Source organism: Sturnus vulgaris, chromosome 17, assembly GCF_052056855.1.
Source record: "Sturnus vulgaris isolate bStuVul1 chromosome 17, bStuVul1.hap1, whole genome shotgun sequence".
In the NCBI taxonomy this organism is placed as follows: Eukaryota; Metazoa; Chordata; class Aves; order Passeriformes; family Sturnidae; genus Sturnus; species Sturnus vulgaris.
Window position 1 is genome coordinate 10,229,642 of NC_142259.1, and position 16,732 is coordinate 10,246,373.

The 16,732-nt window shown below is 43.3% G+C and overlaps 1 long non-coding RNA gene across 2 annotated transcripts; it reads right to left on the reverse strand.

The window, feature by feature from the left end:
- Positions 1 to 231: 231 nt before the first annotated feature.
- LOC148221826 (uncharacterized) lies at positions 232 to 13,298 on the reverse strand. Of its 2 annotated transcripts, none has more exons than XR_015807362.1 (3): positions 12,943 to 13,298; positions 5,631 to 5,692; positions 232 to 1,810 (listed from the first exon to the last, which is right to left on the reverse strand). It is a non-coding gene; the product is annotated as an uncharacterized LOC148221826 (long non-coding RNA). The 2 variants fall into 2 exon arrangements; XR_015807361.1 differs by lacking the exon at positions 12,943 to 13,298 and adding an exon at positions 7,714 to 12,627.
- Between the last annotated feature and the right edge of the window lie 3,434 nt (positions 13,299 to 16,732).

Sequence of the window (16,732 nt, forward strand, 5' to 3'; positions counted from 1 at the left end):
AGAGATGCAAAAATGTTAAAATTCACAAAACACCTTGTAAGTGATATGAAAAACACAAGGATTTGAAGTTCCTGCTTTCATTTGCAAAAACAGTCCTGAAGAAAGACCGTAGGGCTATCATTTAACTGCTGCTGCTGCTGACTTGCTAAATGAAGAGGAGAAAGTAAAAGGCAGCTCACTGCCACACTAACAGCAAGAACAAAATCACATCCACTCCTTCTGAACCCAGCAGTTAGCACGTTTTTTCGGTTTTTTTTTTAAATTCTTTATTGATGGTTTTAATGTAATATTTAAGTTAGAGCTAAAACAGACCATGGAACATTAAATCACTACCAAATGCAAATTTACCTATATATCTGAACTCCATTTTCTCCTACATTTACAAAGCAAAATTCTACCATTTGAACTGCAAGCTCCTATTGCATTTAATGGGAGGCAGCAAACTCCAGACATTAGTTGGAATATACATGCACTTATCTTGTTACAGGTCTCCCTCACAGAACTAAAAGAGAGCTTTAGTACCAGACAGTATCTTCTGGGGTCATACCCAATGAATAGTGTTTTTTGAAAGGATTATTTCAAAGGAACTCTGAAAAAGAATCTAATGACTTGCAAGCTACAGGATTGCAGCACGGGAGGAAGTAGATAATGGAATATGACAGCAATGCATTTTTCATAAACCCAGTGATTTCTATCATAACGAGAAGCCCATCTATAATTCGGAGAACTCCCCCCCAGAAGGAGACCTGCACTGTTGCAGAAAGTGCACTGGAGTACAAAATGAAACAATAACGATGATGATGTTACTGATGAGTCCCACAGCTCTGTCTCGCTGAGGTTCAGGCAGGAGGAGCTGTTCCAATCCCCCTCAGCATCACCAACCAGGGAAGCTCAGAGCACACATCAGAGACCTCATGATAGATGCAAAGCCCCAGAGAAGAGGCTGCTCTTTATCTGCTCGAAGTTAAGACCTGCATCTGCTCTCAATTAGCAGGCAATTAGGGGAGTTGAAAACAAACCTGTTTACATTGGCTGTGAAGTCTAAAATAATTTGTGAGATGTCAAGGCAGGATATTAAGATGTTAATGATCTTGTTTCTGTACTTTGTTGCATGCACTGTAGTACCACACCTTCCTTCTGCAGCTCCACCAGATTGATTGACTTCTGGGAGGGAGAGAAACCCACAGAGGCTGGTTGGGATGGGAGGAGGAGCTGTGTTTACAAATAGTACATATGGGAGACCTGAGGACAAGGGCTTCTTTGGGAAAAAAAAAAAAATAAAGGAGTGGATGTTCATTTGTAATTGTGAAATAATGTCGTGTCATGGATTACAGCCTTCAGAGGTTTCCACCACAATTCCCATTGTAAAGGCCTAGGCTGTAACCTCCTGTGAGTGTCAGAAAAAAACCCAGAAAAGGCTGTTTGCAACCCTTTGCTGGGCTTATTCCCCCAGCTCTCCCTCCACAACAGCCCACCCAGGCAGGTGACTGTGGCACAGGGAGGCTGGTTGCCCCACTGAGACATCCAAGGACCACTGTGACCTCTGATCTTCAGCCTAACATTGGAGACAGGGTCCTGCTTATTTCTGTGTCACTTCCTTACAAATATCTGTGTACACCATTAGCTCTTCCAGAAGAAAATTTTCACCACTGACATCTCATTTCAGCAGCATCACAAGGGGGAGGTTGCTAAATGTTCAGCTTCTTGGCTTCACTTGGGTCATTTCTGGGCAGCCACATGAAAAAAGGTTTGCACAAACATTTATTCTCCTTGGGCAGAAGATGAAAAGCAGCATCAGCATCCTTTGTTTCTGAAATCACAGAATTCGTTTCCATCAGCACAATACAATACAAGAACAGTGGAATTGATGAGGAAAGTGCAGAAACACCTGCCTGGAATGTGCATTTTGTACCTTATTTAATACAATCAGTACATTCTTACTGGCTGCCCACATTAATTCTGTCAAACTTGCAGAGGGGCTTATTGCCATATTGACCTTGTATGACACAGTCATCCCATCTATCTTTGAGCCACAAAAAAAAAAAAAAAAATCTAGTAAATAATCCACTCCAAGTTGACAAAATTAAAATTTTACTGTTCCCACTAATGAACCCTGTTACCGTAATTATTTATGTCATGTAAACAGAGCTCTGAGTTCACCCTGCCCTCAACAATTCAAAAAGCCAGAGAACAAAAAGTGCACCACAGGTGCCACTGTGCCCTCTTGTGTTCTCATTTGGGCCATCTCCTCTCTTGTCCTCTTGGCTTTTTCACCACACACTATGGATTCAGCTCTAATAAGAGCCAGGTGCTCAAGCCCCCAGGCTACAAAATAGCTTTAATTACAGTATTAATAGCATTCTGCTAAATCAGAAAAAAATGTCCCAAATAGGTCAGTATTTGTGGTTATATTTTTCAATGTCCTGGTGCTTGTTTTCTTTCCAATTTTATGTTTCTTACTGGTATTTATAATGCCTAAGAGACATTCCAGAGGCCAAAATAGAGGTGATCTGATCTTCACATGATATTCCTAACTTTCCACAAAAAGAAATAGCAGGAGAAGATCAGATCTACATTACACCAGCCCCAGAGGTACACCCTTGAGTCTTGACCTCCTTAGATGAAAAGCAGAAGAGCTCAGCATTATTAGTATTTATTGTTATTATCTTAATTGCTACTATTATTAAGCAGCCCATGAAATATATTAATATAAATAACACAAACACAGACATTTGAAACATGAATTCAAGCACAAAGAAAAGGCACCTCCTATTTACCAAATATTAAACTAAATTTTTTTAATACTTTCCATTAACAACTCTTGCAGATGCATACTGCATGAGTCAGTCAATACTAAAGGTTAGGATGAATGTGGACAGTATGGGAATGCCAGCTGAGCTCCTTGGTGGATACTTATTGAAAAGATTGAAAAAGGGGGGCTTTGTTAAAAGAAAAAATATTATATTACTGTAGATTTTGTCAATAGCATTCAGATCAAGCCAGTTCAGTTCAAAAGTTGAAAAAATCAAACTGTTGCTGGTTCATTGGCTGGTGTAGGAAGCCTCTCCTGCAGTACTGGGAGAGGCATAAGCTGACAGTTCTGTTCCATGAAGGCTTGGAAAGACACTTCTGTTCTTCAGGGTGCTGGAAAGAAAACTTTTCCAGAACTTTCCCAGAAGGAGAACCATGGCCATGGGCATCACAGCTCTGTGATTGTGCTCCCCTCATGCAGCCCCAGCATGGGGCTGTGATCTCTACTCCACAGCTTCTTCACCCCACACAAGCGAACCAACACCTCAGCATCCACTTGCCAAATCATGTCCCTCCTGCTGCTTCCACCCCTGTCACCACCAGCAAAGCCCAAGGCACCAAGCCCAGTGTCAGCAACCTGGCTGGGTGGAAGGTGTCCCTGCCATGGCAGGGGGTGCCCAGAGATGTTCTCTGAGATCCCTTCCAGCCCAAAGCTTTCCACGATTCTGTGATTCAGCTGGTGACCGTGCAAAGAGCTCAACACTTTCACTCCCAGCTCTATTGACTCCTCAGCAGAGTAGTAAAACATGTTTTTGTCAGTAAACTCCAGCTGTGACTCAGTCCCTGACACACAGGGTGCAGTCACCGTGTGTACAGTAACATGGTGCCATATTTAGAGTTTCTGACCATAACCACACTTGCAAAAAAACTGCATTAGATCAGCAGCCAGTTTCCCGGACTCCCACTCCTTGTTTCTGACTTCAGGAATTCAGATTATTTGTCTTGCACCAAATAAAGTTGCTTAGGAGATAAAACAGCAAGAAGGAAAAACAGAGGGGCCTAACAATTAGCTTTAATCTGTTCTGTCTTGAATAGATAATGCTTATAGAGGACAATAGCAGATAGTAAAGACAAAAAAAATGCAGCAAATTGAAACCTAACATGAAAATAAACCTTCCCCTTGATTTTTATTTTTAAACTTTGAATGTTATCCTTAGCAGCACATAAGTAATTTGCAAAAGTGTTGTCCAGTCCTCATTAACTATATCTGTCCTCTTTAAGGCTGCCTATAGATATCAGAATAGGCAGAGGAGAAGACCCACAGAGGAAGGTGTCTGAGTTTGCACCGTGGCTACTGCTGCTTTCTGCACTCAGCTCTCAGGAGAGAATGCTGCAGCTGGCTGAGTTCAAGTTTTTTTTTCCCATAAAGAGCAGGTTTGCTGCAGTGTAGAGACTCTCTTAGGTAGCTTTTGTTGGTTTTTCAGTTGTTTTGCTTTTTTTTTGTTTTTTTTTTTTTTTTTGTTTTTTTTTTTTGTTTTTTTTTTTTTTGTTTTTTGTTTTTTGTTTTTGTTTGTGTTTTTTTGTTGTTTTGTTTTGATTTGGTTTTTTTGTGTATGTGTTTTTTTGGGGGGATTTGGTTTTTTGGGGGTGCTTTTTTTGTTTTTGTTTTGTTTTTATTCTTTTTAAATAACTTCAGGTATTGCTGCTAGGATGAAGAAAGTCGAGAGACTCAGTCACACAGGATGTTTTGGGATTAGAGAGGATCAGAAGCTCATGCTTTCATTGCAAGAGAGAGTGTTTAACAGTGAGACCAGATGAGATCAAAGATACCTGTCCTGGGAAAAGCAAGGCAGATAAACATCGTCACTTAGAGAAGGTGATGAGTGCTGGGAGAGGGCACCCGGGACATATCAGATAACTCTGACCTAGGTCCTAAAACATCTCCTGTCTGCAAGGAAAGGGAGGCCTGTACAGGTGTATTTATTATTTTGTCTACACTTGTTTCTTTCCCATGCTATTTCAGAGAGAATCACCTGCACACAGCTGCTCCCAGGGAATTGCAGGGATAACACCTGCGGGCTTGGGAGTGTAAGAAAAAGTCACGGGCTTCAAGTCCAAAAGGTCACGGCTGGTCCTGTGGTTTTTAGGGCAGCTGCACTACAGAGCTTCACTGCCAGGCACCCAAATGAGAGTGTCCCAGCAGCTGAGACCTGGCACAGAGGCCAGGGGAAGTCCAGAGTCTGGAGAGCTGCCCTGGAGGGCAGGAACTGAAGCATTCCCAGTGTCCACTCACTTGTTCATTGCCGTGGGCAGAGGGCACAGCACTGGCACACCCCAATCAGTGCAGTACTGAGTGACCTCTGCACAGCAGAAACTAACTCAAAGGCAAAACTGAGCTGGAAAACTGCTCAGCATATTCTTTATTTTTAGTCATTCTTTTAATGAATATACACAGCTTCTGTCATGATGGGGTTTTGTTCTGAGTTTTTTTCATTTTTATGGAAATACTCACAGAACGGCTTGGGTTGGAAGGGGCCTTAAAGACTGCCTTGTTCCAACCCCTTGCCATGGGCAGGGATGTCACCCTGTAGGTCAGGTTGCTCCAAGCCCCATCCAGCCTGGACACTTTCAGGGATGGGGCAGCCACAGCTGCTCTGGGCAACCTGTGCCAGGGCCTCAGCACCCTCAAATGGGAGAACTGTTTCCTAATATTTGATCTAAATCTCTCCTTCCAAGTTTAAACCACTGCCCCTTGAAAATGAAAGATAATGATAAAATTGGTCATAAAAGGAAATTGGCTTTTGACCTGTCTGGATTTGTTTAAGTGCTGGGTTTTGAAGAATCCTCTTCTATCAATAGCACTAATAGACCCTCCTGACCTGATTCCTCTGAGTCCATTTCCAGGGCAGGGAAACAGTTGTGTCCAGCTATCCAACTGAGACTGAAACAAGAAAAAAAATCAGAACTGTGACAACTAAGACACTTAGCAGTATTGCTATTTTACAGCAGGCCCTGGAAATTCTGTAGGTGGGCTCTCTCTCTTTTCCACCCTCTTCTCCACTGCAAAAAGCCCAGAACAGCTCTGGGTCACCCGCCAGCTCTCTGGGGGCTGGCAGCTCCAGGAGAGGGGGCTGGCTGGCTCTGCTCTCTGTTTATTTTCTGGGAAGTCAGGCCTGGTCAAGTGGAATGAATCTTGTGTTCATTTTAAGAAAGTTTATATTTGACTCTGGTAGGGCGGGGGAGGAGGTGAATGATAGGAAGAGGAGGGAAGGACCAGAGACCTTGTGGGGCTGCCCCCACAACACCACAGCCCATGGCCAAGGTAGGAGGAAAATGAAGCAAAGCACCAAAGTCAAACATGCTTGTTGTTTTTTCTTTCTTCAAAGCTTGGAGATGACTCTAAAGCTAAATCCAGCTCTCACTCCACAACTGACCTTGTAGCTCATGAAAAAATGTAAACTAAATCCCCTACTTTTAAAAATCATCATCTTCTTAACTGTGGAAAAAAAACCCACTTCCTAACGTTGCAGCCCAACCTGACTCATCCTACAGCAACAATCTCTTTTTGCTACCCACATCTTGTAGATCTCAAAGTCTCATCTGCCACTGCTGCCTGCAAGACAAAGCAAAGGGATGCTTTTTCCATGCAATTCTGCTGGGACAAGGCACAGAGTGGAATTGGAGGAAGGAGCTGAACCAGCCTGGACTTTCACACAAGTTTTGCACGGTTGCATGAAGCACTTCTAAATTTTCTAGGTTGTATCCTCAAAGCAGGATGACAGAAAGAGTTGGTGCAAATTTGTGGCTTTGCATCTTTTGCAGGGCATCATTCCCTGCCCAGGAACTGTGTGGGGGGAGTGTCAGCAATGCTGCCTTGGCTGCTTGCAGAGGAAGCAGTAAATGGAGATGCTCTGTGCAGACTCTCTGTTCCCCATGTGGTGTAAACCAAAACCAGTTCCTGCAATTCTCTGCAATAATGTAGAAGATTTTCTGGCTACTTCTCCCATCCGTCTCCTGTGGGTATAGACTCCTGGCCTCTGAGGAAACCAAGAATGACATCCTACTAGATTTATAATCACAGGGATTTATAAAATACAGTGTTGTTGTTAGATGCCTTGAAGTGAAAGGCGAAAATAAATAAATAAACTACATGGGCGTAGCCACTGGAAAAAAAAATCTGATCTCAATCAACCAACCACATTTACTACTCTGCATCCATGGCTTGCTGCATAAACCACTCCTGTCAGCCCTTCATTCTTTCCAATACTCCTTAGAGCATCCATCTTCTTCAGCACAACATCGCTGATTTCAAAAGCCAGACACAAATTAATTCTGGGAATCCTATGGCGGGGAGACATTAAAAGCCATTCAGAGGTTTCTGTGGAAGGCTCCCTCCACGCCTATTTCAGGCAGCTCAGCCCCAGCGTGGCTGGCTGGAGCCAGCCTGGAGGAGCAGGAGGTCACAGGTCTGCAGTGGATTGCAGGGACACACCAGCCTCCAGGGGATGTCTCTGTGCAGGGCTGGGAGGAGGACACTGGGCATATCTCAGTTGTAGGGAACTAAATTAAATATTTCTTTAATTTTCTTTTTAACTCCTTCATTCTAAGTCAAGGCATTAAATCTCACAGGTTTCATTTGCAGAGAGCAGCTGCCTTCAAGATATCTGCTACAGCTCTCCATGGCTGGGATAAAAAAATGTGGTAATAAAAGGAGGGAGAGTTGAGCCTCTGTGTTCAGAAGAAATTTGTCTAAAACATCTCCTGGGATCTGAAGAAAGAAAGAGGCTTCCTGTAGATTTGGAGGGTTAAATTTCTCCTCAGGCTTAGGTGTTAAGAAGCATCTCTCCTTCCAACATGTAAATATTTATTATTAAGTGTCTCACTGGCTCTCTTTTTGAATGGCTGTGTTGAGATGTGCAAATGGCTGGGAGGACAAGGACAGGGACCTGTCCCCTGACTCACCTGGCCTGCAGTCGGGAGGGTCCATGGGTCACACATCAGCTGCACTGAACTCTTCCAGTTGCACTTTAGCTGCTGGCACAGAGCATTACAGCACATTTTCTTCTCTCTAGCTCATAAAAATCATGCATTTTGTCAATAACCCCACCTATTTTTATATTAATTTTATGGGGACTTTTTTTTTCCGGGTATTGTCAAACCTTGCTTCAGACAATCCATGGGTAAAATAAACATTTCCTGAAGATACATTTCCTTCCTTTGTGCTTCAGAAGAGGAAGAACACCTTGTCCTAAGCGGATATGGTGAAAGGTTTGGGTTGTTTCAGGGAATTGACCATCATTGGGAGCTAAGCTCATGCCTTCATTTGTGACTTACCTGCTATTTTTTAAGAGCAGACAAGAGCACTCAGTGTCATGTCCACTTTTTAGGACTGGTGTGGTCAACACTCAACAATTGCCTTGAAACTCCCTGGATCCAGGACCACATCTGGATGTTAGTGAACATCCCCCATCTTCAGCAAGGACCAACCCAAAACCTCAGCCCTGCTGATTGCCCCAGCATTGGGCTGTGTTTGAACCAGCCCCTGATGCTATGATTATATTGGTTTACATCCCTTCAGGAACTACAAACTGAAGCCAAAGTGGTCAATTGATACTCAGGGAAAATAGCTGGTGATAAAAAGAGTGAGTTGCTGTGTTACAGTTGACATCCTCCTCACACCAACAGCCAGGATGTGGGAGGAAGGTGACAAAACTCCCCAGATATTCAGGTGTTGTGATAAACAAGAAACAAAGCCTGTCCCAGCCATCTGGGGGAGCCAGCCCAACCAAAAAGACACAAAGGAAAATCTGAAAAAGGACATAAAAACTTATATTCAGAGGGGACTAGATCTTCCCCGTATTTCTCTCCTGAACTATTTATATGATATTGTAGTTTATGTGATATCTGTAGTGACAGGACAAAAGGGAATGGTTTTTAAACCAAACGAGAGTAGGTTTAGATTAGATATTTTGAAGAAATTGTTCCCTGTGAGGGTGGAGAGGCCCTGGCACAGGGTCCACAGAGTAGCTGTGGCTGCCCCTGTATCTCTGGAAGTTTCAATGCCAGGTTAGACAGGGCTTGGAACAACCTGGGGCAGTGGAAGGTGTCCCTGTCCCAGGGGGATGGAATGAGATGATTTTTAAGGTCCCTTCCAGCCCAAACTTTTCTGTGGTTCTATTCTACTTCTGCATTATGGGAGTCAGCAAACTGAGATTGCAAACCCAGTGCAACACACTGATATTTTCAGTCCAGACAACAACAGAATAGACATTGTGTTACGGGTGGAGATGGACAAAAGAGTATTATTTAGAACCCCTGGAGGCCTAGGATTCAGACAGCTCATTTTAGTAGTTTTTAGAGCTCCATTAATATTTTTCTTTGTGTTAGCCAAAGGACAAGACTTGTTCTTGCCTATCATAGAGACCTACAGCTTGCCTTTGGCAATCCCACTTCGGCTGGTTGCATCTCAGCTTCCAAACTCCACCAGGAGAACAAAGAGAGCTATCTGCCTCCTTATGCACCTAGGGCCAAATGCTTTTTGACCATAACAGACAGGAACTGCTATTAGAAATCTGCCCTAGACACAGACCATGTCTTTAAATGCTTGAGAAGACAGGCTCAAAAGCAACATTTCAGGGAACAGAAACTAAATGCAAAGGAACAGAAACTAAATTCCTTGAAAGATCTATAAGAAAAAAAAAAACACAACAGACACATTAATTATTTAGCAAAACTCAGATGTCCATTAATGGCCACTTAGACGGTGTTTTGGCAGGATATCCTATTTACTGTACCACTCTTGTATCCCTGTAGCTGCCCATTTTGCTTTGGTGTGTTTGTGAGTCATTTCTGCTCCTGTCAATGGACTGAGGCTCTGCAGTTCCCCAGCTCGTTGTGGCCACTCCCTATTGCCATGCCAGTTCCAAAAGCCAGCACCCAAAAATCCTTCCATGGACTACTGAACAACAAAATCAAGTCATCAGCCCTGGGATGAAAGGAACTGTGGCAGATATTATTTCTCTTTTCAGCTGTAAATCAGTGAAGCCTCATTTTACTAAAATGTGGCATCAGATCCTTGTCTCTGCTACCCAGCAAAGTTTTGTAAGGTGACAGAGATCAGAATCTGGCCAAGGAACACGGAAAGCTTGGAGAAGTCATATTCCATGCTCTTGGGTGCCGCCTGCAGGCTTTGGCACTTCAGGTTCCAAACCCACACTGAATGTAGTCACTCGTGGAATAAAAAGGGGACTTATTGCATTAAAATTCTAGAGAAGTCAAGGATTGAAAAGATGAGGGTTTTTGAATCAACTCTGAGTAAGCAGAAGCTGGGATGGGGATTTTATTCTCACAATGAGTCTTCACAGTGACTTACACCCCAAAAATAAAATTTAATAAACAAGCCAGAGGGCTGTAAGCTCAAGGACATCAGCTTGGAAGGAAACACGTCCAGGAATATCCCCAGATGTTGCTCTCCCTAACACAACATTGTGCTTTTGATGAGGCCTCACAGACTTTCAGCCACATGAGGCTACTCATTCCAGCCCCAAAAGGTAGACCACATACAGAGACTTAGAGACTTGCTGCTATTTTCAAGTTCCTTTTCCCCTTTTTTTTTCCATTAGTTTTTGTAATGCTTCACTCTCCTGGACTACAGAAGTCCAGCGTTGTGGTGACAGAGCAGGATGGAATGTGCCACCTGGTCACAGGGATTGGAGCTACCTGCCCATGGCCAAGGGCTCTCCTGCAGGTCTGGTACCATTAGTGCCTTCCTGCACCTCTTTGTTCCCTGGCTTTTCCATGAGACCTCGGAATGGTTTCCCAAAAGGCTCAGCATTTGTTCTGGCAGCCATCCATATTTTGCTTCCTCGCAGTCCTCTGGGTCTGAGGCTGCTGCTGTCTCCCCTCCTGCTCCCTTCCCACCACTTCCTCCCCACGTCCCGTGCCTGAGGTAGCACTCAGCTCATAATGACCCAGTTAAAAAAACACAGGTTATTTGTTTACGGAGCACACTGCGCTCTCCGAGCCCAAAACAGCTCAGAGGGGATGTGGGGGCCCTTCCTTGGGTAAGTGAAAGTAGTTTGTGATACTCAGCTGCCTCGGGCTGTGCTGGGATGTGGGATTGGCCCTGGGAATGTCGGGGATGGCAGAACCTCCTGCTCCCCAGGGGGATCCAGCAGGGACACAGAGGGTGTGGGGAGGGCGGCCGAGTGCCCTGCTTGGCCCTTTGTCTGTTCTCAAACAGGTGGTGAGTGGAAGGTAAAACAAAAGGGGAAGGAGTCAAAACAATTTCAACAGGGGAAAAATTAATTTGGCTTTTCTGATGATCTCAGACCCAGCCAGTGTTGGATCCTGGCTGTTTTGACCTGTGATATCTTTGGACATTAAAACTTAGCTTTCAAATTCCTATTTTCTTATAAAAACAGAGGGATGCTCTATCATCCTTCCCCTAGAAATATAATACTCATTTCTATAAAGAACAGTAGATTTTTTCAAAATAGTTCTATAATGGCTTTCATGTTTTTGCCAGCTTGATTTAAAGTGCAAATACTGATTTGGTTTTAAAATTTATAGAATCATAATAAAGTCTGAAAGTTACTGGTTTACTGGTTGTTTGGGTTTTTTGTTTGTTTTTGGTTTTTTTTAAACTTTATAACTGGGAGATCTATGTCTTGTATAAATACAAAAGAAAAATGAAAAGAGTAAAAAGAGGGAATAGGAAAAATCAACAAGAAGTACAGAAATGGTAAGTCTGTAAAAAGACTATATTAATTTTAAATATTTTTTTCCCCAGAAAAATGAAACCTTTTACTACTCTAAGAATTTTTCATGGAAATTGCTGCATTGTCCACCCGACTATACTCAGCTTTAAAAAAAATTATACTTCAAGAATACATTTTAACCATCACTCATGAAAGAGTCTTTTCTCCTTTTCAGTGCTTTCTCTCATCTGTCAAGTCTCTGCCAGAAGTTCAAGGCCCTTCTCACTGAAGAAGAAAAAAGGGAATGAGGCAGAAGCGAGAGCGAGCGCGATTGAAAAAGGAGGAGAGAGGAACAGCCCTGACACAGCAGAACTGGGAATGGTTCTGTGTCCTGGAGAAATCACCAAAATCCATCAGTGTCCCTGTGCCTGGCCAGCTGGGTTTGGGACACAGGGACATCCCTGGGCCACGTCAGCTCACAGGGATGCTGGGCCAGCACTGGGAACATGCAGGAAACAAACCCAGCACCAGGCACCCCGAGGGTGGCCTGAGAGGGTCCAGCTGCATTTATGGATTGATACAGAGCTGGGCAGGGGAAAAGGGGGACGAGATATCAGCTGGCAATTGCCAATTAACTGTTAGATTTTAATAGGGCTCTGTTGTCTCTGGTTTAGACTGAAGCTTCTCTCTCACTGCTTCTTCTTCTAGAAGTAAAAAGCCCTAGTCAAAACTCTCTAAAATATGGTCATTCTTATTAGGAGATTTTTCTTCTGAACGGGGAGGAGCAAGATCTCCAATGGTTTAGGGAAAGTGTTATGATTTCTTTTCTCGTCTTACAAAAATCCAGAAACTTGAGTATTAACATCCATGTGAGAATATGTGGGGGCAAAGAACATGGATTAAAGATCTATCTTTACAGAGTATTTTTTCATCCAGAGGATCCCAGTGGCATCTCCACCACCACTAACACTGATTTTACTGGAGGGCGATGAGGCCACAGTGAGTAAATAGACAAGATAATAAAAAACAAGGTCCAAGGAAGCAAATAATGCCAAGAAGTCCAATGCAGGGGATCCCAGTGGATAAGTGCAGACCACCTGTGCTGGCTCCAGCAGCATTCCAAGCAGTGCCCAGCCCTGCAGCTGTATCAGCACAGCCCTTCCCTGAGCTGGGAAGCTCAGAGCCCTCAGGAAGGTCTGTCAGCCCTGGGGCAGGGCCATGGCACAGCCAGCACAGCTCCTGGACCACGGCTGACCTGCCCCAAAACACCCCCAGCACCCAGCAGCACCCAGAGGCTACACCCACACAGCCCCACACACCTGGGAGGGGCTCTCAGAAAGGACACTTTGCTTTCCTTTTCTAACCCCAGCTCTGACAGAACAGCCCATGGGCTGAATCCCAGAGGTGCAGCCCCAAACCTTCTGCAGACTCCAGTGATGGGCTCGATCTGTGCCCAGAGCTGTTCCTTCAGTGGCAAAAATCTCCCCTTTACCTCAACTTGTTACGGATCTGGTCTTCTGTTTCTTTTGAAATCAGCAGGAAAAATCTAATGTGGGAGAGGATCAAATCTATTTCCCTGTCCCCAGCTTCTACTAAATGCCTGGCTATCCTCATGGAATGCAACCTGAAGGCTTCCACGCTGGCCAGTCCTGTTCCTCCAGCCACTTGGCTTCTTCTCTGGTGTTTGTATCCTGGAGTCCCAGCAGCAGCAAAAACAGCTGCCAACATCCTGGGAATATCTGCCTTGGAATCTCAACTACTGTGTGAAGCTGCTGCTCTTCAGTTTGAGATTTGTGTTTGCAAAGGAAATCTGTCCAACAACAACATTGAGAGAGGAAAAAAGGAGGAAAAAGGGCTTTATACAACAGAATTAACAGAGCTGTTGCAATAGTAACGTGAAGTTAACAGGCAACTTTTCCTCCTCCTTCTCTGCCCCCACCCCAATCTCCTCCTCTAACAGCAGTTTCATTTGTTTTTGTTTCCAAGCTTCTTTTGCTGGCCACTCACACAGCCTCGCTCCCTTTGTCTAATTTGGATCTCGAACTTCCATGCAACAGACTCTTGCTGTAACTGTAAATCTTTTTATGGCCCTTCTGCCTCTGAACTGTAAAAGCAATGCCACTGTAAGCTGCCTAAATGGGTCGTAAATCCACTTAGTGCACTGAATGAGAAAAGAAAAAAAATATTTTAAGGGAAAGAAGGGGAAAAAAAGGCAAACTAAGGTGGCTGGAGGGACACAGGGGAAAAAAACCCAAGAATGTACTTGCTAAATGGAACCAAAATAACAGGAGTCAAAGGGAAAATATGAACACTGAGGTGGGGGGGAAGGATGAAATAATGCATCTTGGTGGTAAAAACAAACGGCTTCTGCAGGGCTGTGCAGTTCATTAACACCCAGCCATTTACAGGACGATGTTGGTTGCCCTCTCCACTCCTGTTGGCACCACTGGGATCTGGGAGCTCCAGGAGAGTCTGTGAGCCTGCTAGCTGCTAATAGACTCTTTTTCCACTGGGTGGTCCAGGGACTGGTATCTGAGTCTAATTCCAGCTCTTTTGCCCTGCCTTACTTCCAGGTTTAGCCGTGGCTCTGTGTCTCAGTTTATTCCATTTGGTAAATGAGAGATAAAGATATTCTCCTTGTATGCAAACTGTTTTGAGAGCTGCTTAAATGCCACCAAGGAAGGGGCAGAACCAATTCCCGGAGCAGTCAATAGCAACAGTTTAATTTGTTTCCGTAGAAGCAGAGCTAGCCCAAAATGGGCCACCTTTGTCTGTGTAATTTATTGCATTTATCACCATGGTATCTGAGCTCTAAGAGTGTTATCCAAATTCCACTGAATTCACTGAGTGTCTTTCCACTGCTTTCAATAAGTTTTGGATTTGACCCCAAAGTCACAAAAAAACCCAAACCTGAGGAATATGTCAAAAGAATGTAAGTGGGTGTGAGTTGAAATTGAGGAGTTTGGAGACGGCAATATGCAGAACAGTAGCTATTTAAAGACCAAGTTTGCTACTGAGTGTTCCCTTTTAATAGGGTTATATAAATACATTCCCGTCTCAATACATGTGGAAAAACAGGCAGTGAGGTGAGACTCTGTTGCTTTATTTCTTATGGGAAATATTGTGCATAGCTAAAGTCCCGCTTCCCCTTTCCTCACCCACCACCCACAGTCCCTGGAAGCTTTCAGCAGCTGTGTGCAGTGTGAAGAGGCACATCCGCCAGCACTGAGAGAGTTAAAAACCTCACAGCTCTGCCCTTAAAATAAAGCCCCTGTTTTCACTGCATTCTCACCTTGCCTTACAGACTTGATCTGGGTTTTGGCACTCAACATGTCAGAATGGGAGGGGAGACTGGTTATGCCTTTTATTATTACTATTATTTTATTGGTCTGCTTCTTTGCAAGGAAAAGAAGAGGGGGGAAAAATGTTCTTGCTTGGGTCTCTGTGAAGAGAAACGAATTTCAGTACAGCTCCCCAGGCCTGGTGTGTCCCTCACTGAATGTCACTGCCCAGGTGGGCACCAGTGGCATCTCAATCCCCATTCTCAGGACAAAATCCAGGGATAAAAGAGAACTGAGAGGTGAAGTCTCCCTTTTTTCCCTATTGTGGTGCACTGGCTGATAGCTCAGGTCAGGAGATGCTGATACTATAACTTAAAAGAATACTGTTAAAATGAAGGAAATCTTTGACCATGAAAGGTGGAGATTGCCCCTGGATAGTAATTATATTTCAAAGGGAATCCGTCTGGTATTTTATTCTTATTTTCGCCATGAATTCTTTGTACAAGAACATTACAAGGGCTGGAATATTTCATAATGGGAGACTTCCAAAAAGATGTTTGCTCTCTCAGGCCAATAAGCTGTACAGATTTTTTCAATATTATGTCAATTATATATAAGGATAACAATTGTAATATACTCTTTTTAAAAACCCTTCCTAAAAACACTGTCACAGCTCCTTGGAGCAGGCAAACTCCATCAGACTCTGATGTTCACATACAGAAAAAGGAGTGAAGTCTTCAGTGTCTGGAAAGTTTTACAGCTACAGCTGAAATCAAGGGAATTTGATTTTTGCCATCACCAGAGCTGGAGCAATCTGCTGCACAGACAGGCTGGCAGTGGCACACAGATGTCCCAGGGTGCAGCACAGGGCAGCTGGGGGGGATCCTTTGGCCAGGTGAGAACCAGTCTGGAGACTGTTCATGTTCTAATAACACCGAGCTCGAGCTGGACTGGGCCTGTCTGCTTGCAAACAACCCTGCCTATATATTACAAAGAACATATTTTAAAAGAAAATCTATATAAAGTCTATCAGTCTTTAAACACCCTGAGAATGCAGCAACAGTCTTAAAATAAAATCACATGCAGGCAGAGCGACCTGATGACAAGACAAACTCTCCTTCATTGCCAGCTCAAGTGATTTTGTTAATTCCTGTGAATATATTACAGGTCTCAAGATGACTGATGTTTTCATTACCAGCTTGGCCTCAGCCATTAGGTGATTGTTATGAATCTCAACTTTCATTTTCAAAGTTTTAGCTGTCACCATTCGAATAAATGATGAAAACAAAACTTAGAGGGGAAAAATGTAAGGTAAACCCTACAGAAAAGCTGAAGAAAATTTAAATTTTTATTATATTAAGTATTTCTTACCTATCTTGAATTTTTAATTACGATGTTTGATGGCTAGAGTAGAGGTTACTGGCTAGCTGACAACAGCAATGTTACTGTAAATGAAACCCATGCAACAAAATTTGGCTATAACCCACACTTGCTTTAAATTTGTGCAACCTCTAGTACAGAACTAGGAAACAGTCACAGATTTAATTTACTTTTCACTTCTGATGCTCTCTGCATATTGTGGGGGATATGGTTTTGGCAAGGAGTTTGCATTTATTAGCACGTATAAATATACCAAGAATGTTTGGTCTTGCTGTTAAAGCTCAGATCTAGAAGACAGGAATATGTCAGAAGCTGAGTGTAATTTTTAAAAGCAAGCTTCAAACCCATGTATTTCTGTTGAAATACTTCACAAGTAAACCAACTGCACCCAAAAGGGTTGACAAGGCAGAAATAAGACATAACCTGAAATATTATTATTTTATTTTTTTTTTTAAATCATTATTTCTAAGATTTGGAAAACTGATTCACGATTTCTAAATATTTGGAATTGCAAATGCTGCTGTTAACTGCTTGTCATTGTTTCACATAACAACACCCAGGTGCAAGGACAGATTTCTATCTCCCTAACTAAATTGGAGAGAGAAGATTTATTGAAATAAT